The sequence below is a fragment of the Peromyscus leucopus genome, chromosome X (genome assembly GCF_004664715.2).
Source record: "Peromyscus leucopus breed LL Stock chromosome X, UCI_PerLeu_2.1, whole genome shotgun sequence".
Taxonomy (NCBI): domain Eukaryota; kingdom Metazoa; phylum Chordata; class Mammalia; order Rodentia; family Cricetidae; genus Peromyscus; species Peromyscus leucopus.
Window position 1 is genome coordinate 86,729,499 of NC_051083.1, and position 11,657 is coordinate 86,741,155.

General features: G+C 37.4%; 1 pseudogene; it reads left to right on the forward strand.

Annotated features, from left to right (window-relative positions):
- Positions 1 to 375: 375 nt before the first annotated feature.
- LOC114696982 lies at positions 376 to 11,029 on the forward strand (annotated as a pseudogene).
- Positions 11,030 to 11,657: the final 628 nt, after the last annotated feature.

Sequence of the window (11,657 nt, forward strand, 5' to 3'; positions counted from 1 at the left end):
GAGGTTCTTTGCTATCCTGATTCAAAGACATTTGAAACAATGAGTTTTTTCTTCTGAGTGAAAGCCTTTAAACCCCAAATTGCACTTCAGCATGGAAGCACTATTAGAGGAAGAATGGCTTTTATTAATTACTCTCTTTCAAGACATTGGATAGCATTGGAATATTCAGTGAGTTGTAAGTTTCCGTTCAACTAATTGTATCCTAATTCTTTTCATCTCCCTATTACACAGACAAGGAAAAGATCACCAGAACCTATGATAAGGTAGTCCCCACACAACAACAGAGTGCATGATGTTCAAAGTGTGACTGCTTAGTCACTGTAAGAGTATAGAAATACAAGGTGGAATTCAGATTTGTACATTTGGGGTAGAGAAATGGCAGCTTCTAGTAAGTATGCTAAGATAGAAGGTATGAACTGCACCTATCTTCAGGTAAGCCAGCATGTTTGACCATTTTAGCCATGAAGAAGAGTATTTGGGTAGTTAATTTAATTCCAGGCATTGCTCACCAGAAAGAGGCTTTGGTAATCTCTCTGCAGACAAAAAGAGAGTCCAAGTTGATGATTTCTGCCTGACTTGAGAAGAGGTCAGGTGATTGTTTAAGGATAACCAGATGTTCTCCAAGGAGAAGCCAAGGATGTCTGAATTTGTCTCTAATTTTAGGTTTATAATGTGTTTTAATTATGTAAAACCACTGATTAAGAAAGACAACTGTCACAGCACTGAATAAAAAGTATGTAAACAATTCAACTGCATTATTATATTACAAAGAGCATGTAGCAGGCAAAAACTTTCCACTGAAGATTCAATGATCTCAAGAGAAGAATGTACTTATTTCTACCCCTCCCCAGGAACCCTCTCAAACAACTCACTCCACTATTGGTAAGGCAACCTATAGCAAAATACAAACAGCCCCTGCTGGTTGCTCAAGAACCATATATATGGGTACAACTTAAATGCTACAGTTGGAAGCTCAGTCCTTCCTAAGCACCTTGTAAGAAATCAAAAGATGCAGTGAATCCACAATGTGGGATCCACAATGTCTCACCCTCTCTCATGATATTTCCAAAAGAAATTTTTCTAAAAAAGAAGCCATCCTTGCTAGCTGGTGATGCAGTATCTACTTTCCTAGTAATCTCAGTGTACTCATAAAAGAAGCATGCCAGTAGACTTCATCAGAATATCTACTCTGCCAGAAAAGGGCACTTTGACTAACCAGTGACCACTTAGAATCATTTCAAAGTTGGGTACCAAACAGCTGGACTCTGTTTGAAGAGCTTCAACTAAGTTAGAAGCGGTTATCCCAGATTCCTCTGGAAGAGAGCAGTTTCCTTGTTTGGTAACATCAAATAATTATGTTGCTCAAAGCCAACACAACTTGAGAATATAGAAAACTGCACCTAGATCTGAAAGCCTAGTAAAAATGCCCAGTTCTATGCTATGAAGAGGATTATTGGCAAAGAGAATCCTTAAATTACCCTCATAGCATGTGTCTCCTCGGCAAAGCACCAAATGGCCCTTTCTTCACTAGCCAAACTAATGGAGAAAGAATACATCCACAGATGGCAACAAGACCTGTATTGAGCCAACCATTATAATCTTCTCTCTCACCAACGCTTTTACCATACATCAAGCAGCTATCAAAGTACCAGAAAAATACCCAGAAGGCACACAGCAGAAGGTAGGTGTGGTCTGGCTAGTCAAAATCTGGATGGTTATTCCTGAGTAATTAAAACCTGGCTTAAACATCAGTCGTTCATAACCTTACATATAAGGCCAGTTCCTGAATAACTTTATGCTGCTTGTTAATTCTCCCCCTAACTACTATAATTATTGAGTAATCTGATGCTATACCAAGATGATAAAATTTCTGATAAATGCAACATTAGTATATTACTTCTCTGTTTGTATTTTCAAAGAGTATTTCAGCTGATAACATTCCTTCTAAGATATCAGAAAGGAAGTAACCTGGTCAGGGTTAAGATTTAAAATCTCCTGAACAGACATTAGAATTCTACATTTTTCAGTATTTCTCCTGCTTTCCTTGAGAAATTTCCTTTATTGCCATATTTTCTTTCCACTGCAGTGAATGACTGGACCTAAATGACTGTACTTTAGGTACTAACAGTCTAAGTCAATTTTGATCAGAAGAAATTCTATCTACGTGGCTATCCCTGTTCACAAGTACATAGTGCCTGACACAGACACATCTTAAATAAAGGCAAAAAGAGCAGTATCTCATAGTAGGTTAAGAGCATGAGATTATGTGTTAGATGGTACCCAGTTTGGATGCTACTGTTATTGCTTTTAATTGTATAATGTTGTAAAAGGCAATTCACCTTTCTGTTCATCTGATTGATTGTTTTATCTGTAAAAATGGGTATGTGTGTGTATGTATACATATAATGTTTGTAATATTTTCCATTTATGGTGCCTACTATTGGAATGTAATCCCATCGTAAGCTGGTGTGTGTAGGTATATGGATGTGGATGTGCATAGTATTAGGTAGAATAATGATCCCTGGTAAAAATTTCTCTAAACTCTGAAACTTAAGAATATATTACCTAAGCCAGGCAGTGGTGGTACACGCCTTTAATCCCAGCACTCGGGAGGCAGAGGTAGGTGGATCTCTGTGAGTTTGAGGCCAGCCTGGGCTACAGAGTGAGTTTCAGGAAAGGCACAAAGCTACACAGAGAAACCTTGTCTCGAAAAACCAAAAGAAAAAAAAAGAATATATTACCTAATGTGATAAGAATAATTTAGCAGATGTGATTTAAGCTAAATAATTCAACATGTGGAGATTATTCCAGGTTTTCTAGGTGGAAGTCAATATTATCATGGGAGTCTCTGAAGGTGGAAGACCAAAACAAAATAAAAACAACTACAAAAGAAGAGCCAGATAAATGCATTATTCCAGGTTTCTAGTTGGAGAAATGAGGTCATAAATCAAGAAAAATTCATCTTCTTGAATTTAAGAGGTTAAAAAAGGTTATAATTTGATTCTTCCCTAAATCATTACCATGGGAACACAATCCTGCCAACACCTTATTCTTGGCCCAAAGAGACACATTTCACATAAACAGATATACAAATACTGGATAATGTTCACAAAAATTTAATGAGAACAAATTTGTCTCTAGTTGGTGTGATTACACATATGTATTTAGTGGTTTTAGTTGTTTGTTGTCTTTCAATTATTAAATGTTTCAGTGACACATAACAGTATATGTAAAGACAAACTATATATATATATACATATATGTATACTATATACATAAGTCAACAATTCCTATATATAGTTCCTGAATCCCCTTGCCAACCATCTTCCAATTCTCTTAACCCCGAGCTATCTAGTCTTTATTTTAGACTTTAATACGACCATGTATTATTTTAAAAATTCACTACATAGGTATTTAGTATAATCCAAAAAGGATATTTAGTATTCCTGATGCTTTTATTTTGATATAGATGACATTATATTCTATATACTACCTTAACATCTGCTTTGTTATTTATATTTTAAATATTTGTTTTTTCCATATTTATTTCTAGTGACATTTCAATTTCAATTTTTCTTATTAAGAAAAATTTTTATTCACTTGACATACCAATCAAAGATCCCCCTCTTCCCTTCTCCTGCCCCTCCAGCCTCTCCTCCCAACCCATCTCCCATTCCCTCCTACAAGGTAAGATCTCCCATGCAGAGGTACAATTGGTAGAGGCAGATCCAAGCTCCTCCCCCTGCTCCAAGGCTGTACAAGGTGTCCCATCATAGGTAGTGGGCTCCATAATTCCTGCTCATGCACCAGGGGTGGATTCTGTTCCTACTGCCAGGGGTCCCCTTAAACAGATCAAGTTACATAACTGTCTCATTATGCAGAAAGTCTAGTCCAGTCCCATGCAGGCTCCACAGCGGTTGATCTAAATTTCATGAGTTCCCACTAGATTGATTTGGTTGTCTCTGCAGGTTTCCCCACCATGATCTTGATGCCCTTGCTCATAGAATCCCTCTTCTCTGTCTTCAACAGGACTCCTGGAGCTCAGTCTGGTGTTTGGCTGTGGATCTCTACATTTGCTTTCACCAATTACTGGAGAAAGACTCTATGATGACAGTTAGGGTATTCACCAATCTGATTACTGGAGTAAGCTAGTTCGGGCACCCTCTCCACTATTGCTAGTAGTCTAAGCTGTGTTCATCCTTGGGGATTTCCTGGGAACTTCCCTAGCACCAGGTTTCTCCTTATCCCCGTGATGTCTCCCTCTATCATGGTATCTCTTTCATTGCTCTCCCACTCCATCCCTGTTCCAGCTCGACCATCCCATTCCCTTATGTTCTCATTTCCCCATTCCTTACCCTCACTTGTCCACCCCTCACCCCCAATTTACTCATGGATATCTCATCTATTTCCCCTTCCCAGGGCAATCAATGAGTCCCTCTTTGGGTACTCCTTAGTAGCTAGCTTCTCTGGAGCTGTAGGTTATAGTCTGGTTATCCTTTACTTTACATCTAGTATCCATTTATGAGTGAGTACATAACATATTTGTCTTTCTGAATCTGGGTTACCTCACTTGGGATTATATTTTCTAATTCTAGTATAGTGACCACACTACAGCATTATGGAACTATATCAGGATTGATTTGATTATTCTTTTCTTTACAAGTGCACTTGGAATAGTTCTGCTATTTTGAGGTAAAACAATGTTTCAGTGAACAACCTACAGAGATAGATACCTAATGCTTTTCTGAAGAAGTTTCTTTTAGATTTAGAAAAAAAAACATGAACTTCTTAAATCACAGAGCCTATGAATCATTAGTAGGTGTATCAATTCTCTATCATCACTATGATAAAGTATCATGATCAAGGTAACTTAAAGAAGTAAGAGTTTATTTGGGCTTATAGTTTCAGAGCAATAGTCTTCAATGGCAGAGGAGGCATGACATCAGATGACCAGAGCAGAAAGCTAACACATGTCCATTCAGACATAACAAGCAGACAATGCAAAGTGAAAGTTAGGCATGGCTATAAACTGTCAAAGCCTGTTCCCATGACATACTTCCTCCAGCAAGGCCCTACCTCTTAAAAGTTCCATAACCTCCTCCCAAACAGTGCCACCTCCCTGGACCAAGTATTCAAATACATGAGCCTATGGGGGACATTTCTCATTCAAAAAACCACACCGTGTTCTATCAAATTATATTGTGCTGTTGTTTTAATTTGAGAATAGGATCTTGCTATGTAACCCAGGCTGGCTTGAAATTTCTATACACTCCCAGGCTATCCTGTATTTAATCACCATAATATTTAGGTGTATCTACTTAGTATATTTTTGTTAAGTATCATTAAAATAGGACAAACACATAGGTGATTTATATTTTAAATTTTAAATTTTTATAAATGAATTACTGATGTAAAAACTGGAGTTTTTCTAACATAAAAACAATGATAAAACTGTGCTTACCCGGAAATATCCATTCAACAATCTCAAATTGTTAATGATGTCTCTGTAATCAACTGCATAATTCAATATCCTTCTGAAAGATACATGGAAACTACTTCTTATTATACTATATGTATAGAAAATGTGTGCACATTTACTCAAACTGTATGATATAATTTAGATTCTTAAGATGGCAAATTCAATGCTTTCTGATTACAAGAATGTTTTTAGACGGGCTCCAGGGGCTATACAGAGTAAGTAGCTAATCATGGAAGAGAATTCCAGACTTCTCGTATCTCTTCAATGGTGAGACCAAAGTACAAAGTCACTAGAGATAGGTACCATACACCAGCAGGAATGAGAGAATCGGGGTATCATTAATCCTGTTGCCCTTTGGAGCTAGAATAGACGCTTCAGCAGCCATTACCACACACAAGTTCAGAATCTGCCTCCTTCAGACACTTGCTATAACCCCAATCACTCAGTGAAGAGTTGCCCAAAGTGAAATAGAACCCAGCAATCACCATGCTTTATGGAGTAAATATTTACTGGATATCACAAATTCTACCTATATCTAGAGTATCTAAATCATAATGTGCGCTCCAACTTCCAATTCTCCCTTTGTTTCTCAAATATAGAAACATCTTTTGGGCCTTTAAGAGTTACATCATACATTTAGTAGGCTGTTTCTTATAATTTACTTAACACATATTCAACCTTTCTAGTGAACACTCACAGCATCTAGTTCATATGAAGTCCTTCAATATTTCTTTTTAAATGAAAACTTAAAATTTGTTTTAAAAGAAGGACCAAATGAAAATATGAGTAAATTTTAAAAATTATACTGGAGTGGAAGAGGCTGTTAAAATGGGAATATAAAACTCAGAATCTATGAATAAATATTTGATAAATTTGGCTACATAAAAATTTAAACCCTTTATATGGCAAAAAAATACTACTAAAATGCAGAAGACAAATGACAGAGTAAAAATATTTGTTTTACATTTAAGAGAAAAATAAATTCTTCCATATTTAAAGAGCTATTAAAATTCGGTGAGAAAATGAAGTAAATAGTAAATGAGTAGAAGGCAGACTAGGAAACTGAAATCACCAATAAACACGCATGCATATTCAAACTCACACTTAAATACAAAATGAAACAATACGATACCATTTCCACTTATCAGATTGATAAAGATTACGACAGTATTAAAACTTTAAAATCAAGGTATTAGTATATATGTGTGCATAAATATTATATGTTCATAGAAAGTTTCTAAAAATGATACATAGGAATCTTAACAGTCAGTCCTTACAAGAGTAAGTGATAAGAAACCATGACCAAAAGCAACTTGAGAAAGTATTACTTGGCTTACACTTTCAGGTAAAATTCAGGGCAGGAATTCAAGAAAAACCTTGAAGCACAAACCGTAGAGGAACACTGATTGCCAGTTCACTCACAGGCCCAGGTTTAGCTTACTTTCTTATAGAGCCTAGTGTGGTGATATATTTTGTACCCTAATAAACTTGCCTGAGGATCAGAAGACAGAGCCAGTCACTAGATTAGATATAGAGGTCAGGCAGTGGTGGCACACACCCTTAATCCTATCACTCGGGAGGCAGAGATCCAGATGGATCTCTGTGAGTTCAAGGCCACACTGGAAACAGAGCCAAGCAGTGGTGGCACACACCTTTAATCCCAATACTGGGAAGCACATGCCTTTAATCCTGCGAAGTTATGTCTGGGCAGAGAAAGGTATATGTCATGAAGGAATAGGAACTCACTCTCTTTAGACTGAGCATTTCATAGAGGTAAGAAATAGTGGCTGGCTGTTCTGCTTCTCTGAACTTTCAGCTTTCACCCTGATATCTGGCTTTGGATTTTTTTTATTAAAAGACCATCTAAGATTCAAACAACAGCCTAGGACCACTTAAGGGTGATGATGCCCACAGCAGGCTGGCTCTTTCTGCATCAATTAATAAGCAAGACAATTCCCCACAGACATGTGCACAGGCCAATCTGATCTAGTCAGTTTCTCAATTGAGATTCTCCTATCAAACTACTGTAAACAGTGTCAATCTCACAATATAGAAACATCACCCTTTGCCTTATTTTTACAATTCAATTTTTAAACATGAGTAAAAATTACATTTTAAATGCAAAAGGATAGTTAATAATTAGAACAAAAATAGTAAGAAAAATGACAAGGAAAGAAGAGTCTGTAAGGGTAGGTGTAAGAGCAATAGAACACATGATATATGAAAGTATAAAAGGAAATATTGGAGACAAAGGAGTGGGGGGGCCTACCCATTTCTCTGTGGGAGGCCTGCTCCCACTTTTCCCCCAGTATACCCTTGAGGAGGGAGGAGGAAGAAATATTTAGATAGAAAGATAGAGGGGAGAAAAACAGATATAAACACAGGATAGCCTTGGGAGGACCTGGATCAATATCCACCAGCCCCTTCTGTCTCTTCTAAAGGGCTTTTTATAGGAATGCCAAGGGGTGGAGCAAAAGACTTTCCCCAGAACTGCCAAATGTAGACCTTTCCAATCAGCTGATAACCACACATGTGGTCAAGCCATCCTCTAATGCAGCCCTGCTGGGTAAAGCAAGTTCAGCTCTCACTAGGAAATCTTTGTGGGCCTCCACACAGAAGTGCACACCAGGGATGGAGAAGGGAGTAGAGAAATGGGGAGGTGCAGAGAGCCAACCAAACATGAGCGTTATGAAAATGCCACAAGAAACCTTGTTATTGTGTAAAATAACTAAAATAAATAAATAAAATTTTATGAGACAATAAACAAACTTTCTTCCTTTCTACTATATATGATAATATTATAGTTTATTTGAAATACTGAAAATGGTATTGACAAATCCTGATATAAGGTGCTTTTACTTTTGTTCAATTAAAACATTTTTAAATTTCTAAAAATTAAAAAGGAATAAATGCCTGAAGAAATAAGACTATCCTGCATGAATTTAGTGAGTGTGAAGCAGAAAAGAAAGGAAAGGGAAATGATAAGATCCAGGGCCATTTCAAGCTGTAGTTTTTTCACTGCCCCCAGAGATGCTGTCCATATAGAGATGAGGAAAAAGTGGCTGTGAGGCCATAGGCTCCTCAGTGTGGAGACATGGTAACTAATTATCCATTTTTATTTTTATGCTGAAACAGTTGCCACATTACATTCTGCACTGTAATACTCTGGGTTAGTTTGACAATTTTCATTTTCATACCCATTAATCGTAATTGCACTTTAACTTTTAATCCTTTTTTGAGGACTACAGGTGGAAAGCATTATCATTAACTGGTTACCAAGTAAACAAACATTTAGAAATAGTTTATTAATATAAAATGAAAGAAAACAGACATCTGCTAGAAAAAAAATACGTTTTAAGAGACTCTGACAGGGTTAAGTCTCTTTTTCTTTCAACTCCATCTGTAAATTCTTAATCTCCATCCAAATGCTGAGATATTACCCCAAAGACACTGCCCACTTGTTTCAATAAGGTTTATAGCATACAGGTTGAAAACAAAGAGAAAATTTGTGTCATCATGCTGGTTCATACCCCAGGCTCTATGACTTTGTGGCAATTTGCACTTCAGAATATTGCTTAATTTCCCTGAATTCCAACCTCCCTTTTGTTATCTATAAAATGGAAACCATGAAAAGATCAACAAAGTCTGTTAGAAAAATCAAACAAGGTGATTAACACACAAAGTACTTAATGCAGTATCTGGAACATAGTAAATAATCTATAAGTGTGAATAATCAATTCTGTTTCAAAGGCCGAGAACTATATTAATATCATGTGATATTAATTAATTAATATCTCCCCTCTCATAAGGCAGCTGAGTAGAAGATCATGCAAGTTCCAATCTCCAGTTACTAAAATCCTATGTTGTTTATTGGCAAGTATTCATCTAGCTTCACCATAAAAACATTTTTTAAAGGTGCAGCAACTAAGCACCAAGGCATGAAACATTTCTTGGCAATAGTCCATCCAGTAAGGGAACAGTTTTTTCACAGCATAAAATTTGTATTGATTATTTGAGAATTTTTCATGATACACCCTGATCACACTCACTTCCCAGTCCTCTCAGGTCCACCGCCCACCCTGGAGCCCTCTCCCTGCAAAAAAGAAAAAAAAATGCATCAAGTCCAAAATGTGTTGGAGCATGATCAACCTTCCAGTGACCAGCCCCCTTAAGAAGATTGAGTCCTTCCCCACCCCACCCCCCTTAAAAGGTGATAGCAGGCAGGGAAAGAAAGGTAAATTCATTGGGGAAAAAAACCAAGTCTTTAATGAGGTTGAATAGTCCCAAAGCAACAACATTAATTATTTTCATAATATATATTCTCACAACAAGCTGCTCATTACATTTCTATACTTTTATGAAAGGAAAACTGGAACTGCTTGATTTTGTTGATATTTTATGGACTAGGAAGACAGCCAGGCAGTCCCTGTAGCAGAGGAGAAGGTCTGTCTTTCCACAGGTGTTCCCAAGAAGAACAGCAATCAAGTGGCTTAAAAATAGAAGACAACTGTATCTGCTGGTGCCAGAGGTGACAATGGAGGAGAAGTCGGGAATAGCTACACCAGCTGATAATCCAACTCAGAAGTACTTTCAGCCATTATAAATAGCAAAAGGAGGACAAGTCAAAAATTTCGTAGAAGAATAGTGTTAGGTTCTTGAAAGTGCAGCCAAGTGCTTCATGTGAGTCAAACATAGTCCTAACTCACCCTGTTCTGTACTTCTTTGGCATTTTTCCTTCAATATGCCTGAGCAAGAGCCCCCATGAAGAATAGATAGAGATTTTCTTTGCCATTCTAGGAGAAATCATCCTTTCAAGCAGAAACATCTCAACTTGTGTTCCTCGTCATCAATACTTTCTATTTGAACAAGGAATTTTTCCTCTAGGGGTTTATCTCTAATCTTTCCAGTGCCTCTATCAAGATTCACTATGACAGCATGACAGATGCTTTCAAGTTGGGCAGTGGTAGAGATCTGGACATTGACAATATCCACAGCCCTCAGGAGCACATGCTGACTTTGGTGGACATTGGCATTGGCATGACCAAGGCTGATCGCATAAATAACTTAGGAACCATTGCCAAGCGTGGCACAAAAATGTTCATGGAGAATCTCCAGGATGGTGCAGACATGTCCATGATTTGGGTTGCATTCTCCTCTGCCTATCTGGCGACACAGAAAGTGGTTGTGAATGCAGACCACAGTGAGCCTATTGGCCAGGGTACAAAAATTATCCATCATGTCAAATAATACCAGGCAGAATTCCTAGATGATATGAGAGTCAAGGGAGTGGTGAAGCAGCACTCATAGTTCATAGGCTATCCCACCATTCTTTATTTGGAGAAGGAAAGAGAGGAGACCAGTGTTGATAAGGCAGTTGAAGAGAAAGATGGGAAGGAGCAGAAAGACAAGAATTAGGGGAAGCCTAGTACTGAAAATATGGGAGCAGATGAGGAAGGTGGAAAAGAAAAAAAATGTATATATGAAAGAGAAAACCAAGAGTATTAAGAAGTAATACATTGATCAGGAAGAAATGGATAAAACCAAGCACATTTGGACCGGAAATCCTGATGACTTCATTCAAAATGAATATGGTAAATTCCATAAGAGCATCACCAACAAACAGGAAGACCACTTGGAAGATAGTTTTCCCATGGCTTTCCCAGAAGCCTTGCCTGACCCTGACCCACCTGGCTCTCTGCCTAGTATTTTTCTTCTATCCTGTCCTTGATGTCTTATTGCAGGAATAGCCTCTCCCTCTTAGAACAGAAGGTTTGAATGTTGTATATGGGGGGAGGGGTTGCTTTGTTCTGAAATTAAAATATACAAAATAAAGGAGATGCACATTTTTTAAATGCAGTAAGTATTACTTGAGGGTAGATCTTTATTAAAATGTAACTTCTTGGGTCCTTCTATATTCACATATCTTCATTTCTATCAAGCCTCCTGTGTTATTCTCTGAAGCCTAAGATATGGTGCTGAGCCTTTAAAAGTGTACTTCATTTTATAAAATAATCTTCAGCTAACAGATAATTTCAGTCACAGGATAACTAAGAAGCAGTGCACATCTGAAAGGATTATGGTGAATAAGCATGAGTCTGAAATCAGGCAAACCTGTGTAGAAAATACTAACTACATCTAAACATATATAGTCCACACAATGAGGAAAGAATCCTCTCTT